The sequence below is a fragment of the Terrapene carolina genome, unplaced genomic scaffold, assembly GCF_002925995.2.
Source record: "Terrapene carolina triunguis isolate 2854851 unplaced genomic scaffold, T_m_triunguis-2.0 Scaffold112, whole genome shotgun sequence".
Taxonomy (NCBI): domain Eukaryota; kingdom Metazoa; phylum Chordata; order Testudines; family Emydidae; genus Terrapene; species Terrapene triunguis.
In genome coordinates, this window is record NW_020664463.1 from 17,755,888 (window position 1) to 17,761,152 (window position 5,265).

The window sequence follows — 5,265 nt, forward strand, 5'->3', positions numbered from 1 at the left end:
ATATGCATCCGAAGAAGTGGGTTGTAGCCCACGAAAGCTTATGCTCTAATAAATTTGTTAGTCTCTAAGGTGCCACAAGTACTCCTGTTATTTTTGCGGATACAGACTAACACGGCTGCTACTCTGAAACCAGTCTTCTTAGCGTATTCACAACGTGTCTTGTGACCAGGATTCATCACTGAATTTGGTCCGCTGGTTGGATCATTAGCTAGCCTATGCCAGGCCGGGTATTGACAGGGAATGCGACACGAATGCTGATCCCTGCCCTCCAGGTCAACAGTTTACAATCTTCTTCTTTGCATATGGCCCCCCAGAAACAGTAATTCATGTATTTGTTAGCTCCAATTTGGATTCCATGGGGCAACATCTTAATCGTTTGGAAAGTACAGTTATACAAAGTACAACTGCTTACTTTTTTAGTGCCATTTCTCACAGACAGCACATTTCACCTGTCCTCGTGATCTGCATAGGCTCTTTCCCGGTGCACTTCACATATTAGTTTTCCCCTACAGAGTTGTAAATGGATTATTATTATTCATTTGTACAGTGGATGTTACAATAGCTCCAATCAGGATCGGAGGCCCATTGCTTTAGAAACATGGTCCCAGTCCCAAAGAGTTTACATTCTAATTTGAAGCAAGATGCAAAAAGTGAGCATAACAAACAATAGGAGGGAAGAAGGGATGAAGGTAACAGTAAGATCATCATTTGGTGTTCATAGACTAGTGATGTGCACAACTTACATTTATCCTGACTTTACCCAATGTAACATGCCGTTAGTGGCATGGAGTCTTGTAGGTATTGCAGGAGAAGTGGGTCTTAATGAGGGATTTGGAAGGGTAGTGACCTTACTAATTAGTTCCAGGAGGGCACTTTTTCCATGCATAAGGAGGCAGAATGGAAGAAAGTGACGAAGTGTTTGTTGGAGAAGTTTACAATGCAAAGATTTCACTGGCAACCACTGTATGCTCTTTCCATCGGTTGTAACCATCATCTGCTATTTAATCTCAACACTTGAATATTATGATTATCTCAGACAGCTGCAGGTACTTTTACCTTTGACAGATTTAGTCCTTTTAATCTCCCTCTCCAGTCTCCAAGCAAAACTGCTGAATTAATGTCTGCTACTGAAAGTGGTGACAAATACAAATCAGAATTAGACCACAGTCATGTAAAATCAGATTGAGGATTTGGATTGCATTCAAAACCCAAGTCTTGGGGGAGAAACTATGTTATCTTGCAGAAAAAGAGCCACCTAACATGCAAACTCTGCAGCATGTAACTATAGTAAACCCCTGCCTGTTGTAGGGTGTTTTTTTTTTAATTATTATTTTTCATCACTTCTGTGTAACTGCAGTAGAACAGAGTGGTCTATAGTGGCATTTCATTTTTCTTTTTTTGCCAACTCGAGGCATGGGAGATCACAATCCTTTTTTTGTTCTGACATACTGAAGAATGGCAAGTTCTGTGTAAATATAAAATAGATTAAAGGCTTGCTGGGTGGAACTTTGTCTGCCTCTTTGAGAAACTGCCATCATCTTAATACAATGGACACTTTTATGATCAGGCCAAAACTCTAATATTTTTAATATTGCAGATGGTTATGTACAGTAATTTTGGCAATCAACCATTGAAAAACAGGATGTTAACCGGACTCTTAAGAGTGGCACAGGGAACTAAAATCTCCATCTCAGTGAGTTTCCAGCTTAAAACATTGATTTGTTTATCATTTTTATTGCTAATAATCTGTAATACTTGTTAACATTGTAAGTGTTAAGAACGCTCTCATGTGTAACGAAAACTGGCTAAACGACCATAAGCAAAGGCTAATGTTAAACTGGAGTGTATCTAGTTGGGTACTGCAGGGGATCAGTGTTAGGCCAATCCTCATTTAACACCTTCGTTAATGATCTAAAAAGAGGGAGTAAACAGCACACTAATGAAATCTTAGTGCATGAATTTAATTAATCTTTGCATTAATTAGATGTTAGTGTTAGGTATCATGCTGTGCTACTTAAACTCAGTTAATTTTCATAGCTCATTTACATAATGTTTATGTGCATACTGCTACCCCCATCCCACCCAGGATCCCAATGCAAGTTTCTAGATCAGCTACTGGATCTTGCATATAGAAGCCTCTCGCAAAGGGTCACGTCCAGACAAGATTATATTTTCCACGGGCATTTCGTATGCTATTTCCAACTACAGTAACAATGAGAAAAAGTTTGAATATAGTTCTGCTCTGGGAGTTTAGCGTGGCATTTAGATTCTATCACTGTTTTTTGAAGCAGTTCCAAACAGAGAGAACATGTTGGTTACTTTCAGAGGATAAAGATAATGTTAATTGTTTTGAGACTTTGATGTCCTGATTCTCACTTACTTTACTGCTCCTTTATATCACCCTAAGCTCCCCCTAGTGTTCACTTTGACCTGCTGACATGAAAACTGTCAAGCATTTTGTCCACATTAGCACCACATGCTGAAAAATACACCTCTTTTACTAGTGTAGATGAACCATGAGACTGTAAAGTGTCCTTAAAGTGGGCATAAACAAAATTTACTCCCACTTTATGGCCACTTTATGCTGCTAGAGCAGTGTCAAGTAGCCCTAGTGTAAATGAGAAGTAAGCCCTTAAAGTCTTTAAGAAGGAAGAGGACAGCATGGCAGTAATGAAAATTGATCAGATAATTATAATGACTTCAGCATTCTTTTTTCACAAGGAATTCAGTATGGTTTATAGCAGTGCTACAGAATATTACACAGTCTGGGAGGCATTTTTCCCTGTGTATAACTATAGCCTTTAGTATTCAGTGCACTTATAGGAATAGGATTAATAATGTTTCCTCTCCTTTGATTAGGCCAGGAGTATTGGTCTAAGGCTCCAAGAAAGAGCGGTCTGTACATTAATAAAGCTAGAGCACAGATTACAAGAAAATTGCCAGTACTGCTGAATAGCGATTTTAAGCCATATTCAGACATGGTATAACTTCATTGAAGTCAATGGAGTTGCACCCACATACACCAACTCTGAGTTTGCCCTTAGAGTGTGTATACTTCATTACCTAAAGGAAGGAGGTGTGTAGACTTTGTTGTAGACATTACCTAACCAGTTCATTTGCCATGATGATGCAGTATCTAAAAATAAATAAATAAAATGCCCTCACCATCTCACTACTATGTGGCGCAAAAGGCCAGTCTTGTTTTAGACCATTTGCCACATATACACATGGTATGTTTTTATGATTACTACATTTCTAAGGGAAGAATCACTAACATTACTTTATAAAGGCGTACAGTAGCTTCCTGAGAGCACCGACACTCAGCTGAAGGTGCTAGTGACATTGTGGTATTTGGCAACCCAAAATAGAGATGATTCATTTTTTCTTTTGATCTTGTCTGTTCCAGGGTGGGTATTTTAAACTTGCTGCATAATTTTTCAGAAGAATCATTTCCTGTGATATATGTGGTATCTGTATTTTTTAATGTCTTACATAATGTCTGTGAAATTATAGCTATTTTAATATGCGTCAGAGATTCATATTGGTTTACATAGTCTATAATTTTTCACATTTCTGACTAACTTATAAAACCAGCATTTTTTAGATTCTTTCCATTGTCCTTCGTGATTAATCTGATACACAAAGGAAGCATGAATGAATAAACACTTGTGCTATTCCATTTTTTTCCAATCATATTTTTAAACAGTTTGACAGTTAATCCTAGTAAAAAGGTAAAAAAAGTTTTATAATGAACATTTCTCAGCATTTCATTGATAATTGTTTGCTATAATTTTTTCTCATATTTGTTCCAAGCTTCCAGTGTTACTTTATCTGTAGTTTGCCTTCAAATCCCACATCAGTGACTCTCCCTATCTTTTCCTAGAGTTATTAAAATATTTCCCCTTCTCCCCACACATGTAAAGGGCCATATCATACCCTTCTGCACCTCCCTACAATAATTTGTTCAGAACTTCTGAACAAATGAAAAGCAAAGATTTGTGTTTTCTGATTTCACTCTCAGCGAGGTTTCCAGAGTGCCATGCCGCTACCAAATAAGGTCATCTGTCAAGTAATTTTTAAAAACAGCCTATCTGGCTGTCTGCCTATATAGCTTTTTGTAAGATTGTCATCACAGTGTCACTATCCCCTTTAAGGGGAGTTGGGGCTGGGCACACCTAACAATAATTAATTAGCTGCTTCCCAGCCTGAGGGCACAGGACTAAAGAAGGTCAGGTGATACCTTAATGGACACTTGGACCTAATGAAAGAACTAAAAGTGAGTTCAGTCTGGACTTGGAACCACAGGGAGCAGGCAGCCTAGAGCAGAGAAACAGAGTCTTAAAGGTAGCCCAGAAAGGGGCTATGAACCGGGCTCAGAGGGTGGGCTGCAGAGAAATCCCGAAGGGCAGAAGAACCTTTTTATTTGTTTGAGAAGTTTGCTACCCCAAATGGGGTTATGTTTGTCTGTAACCTGGCTGGAGGGCTAAGCCACATCTCCAGCAAAGGCCGGTGTCTGGAAAGCTGAGAAAACCAACCTCACGGAGGAAATCTGAGGCAGGGATTGCTGGCTATGCTATCTTCTACCAACAGGGGGCGCTGTGGAGCAGCCACACCCTATGACAGCTGCCTGTCACGGTGATATGAGAGTCTATTTTTGTGGACATGATTTCATAAATGCCAGCACATAGACCTTTTACCAGCTGATTGTGCCCACAGATAGCATGTTGAGACCATTTATGGTGAAATCCAGGCACCAATGAAGTCAATTAAAGTTTTACCATTGACTTCAGTGGAGCCAGGATTTTACCCCTAAGTGGTTAGCACTTGTACCTACAGTTAAACATGGAAAATTTTTTGTGGATGTAAATATATTTGGAGGGTGGGGGGAAGAGGCTGGGTTGAGGTCCTTTGAAGATCAGGCCCTATGTTAAGCTCTTTGAAACAGGAACTGTCAATTGTACAGTGGCTAGCATAATCAGGCCCCTACCTGGTTGAGGCCTCCAGGCACTACTGCAATATAAATGTTTCATTAATAATAATAATGGGGATATGCTTGCACTTTCTTGTTGAAATAAGCTTCTGCTCCTCCAGTATGTTGTAACTGATGCCAGCTCTGTGGCATTCCCTGCTAGAAGATTGGAAATCCCATTCACAACCTCAAAATCATTGTCATCCAAAAGGAGATGGTATCACAAGACATATGATCAACTCCATCCTAGTAAAGAGCATGATGATGATAGAAAGTGCATGTAGAAAGAACATAAA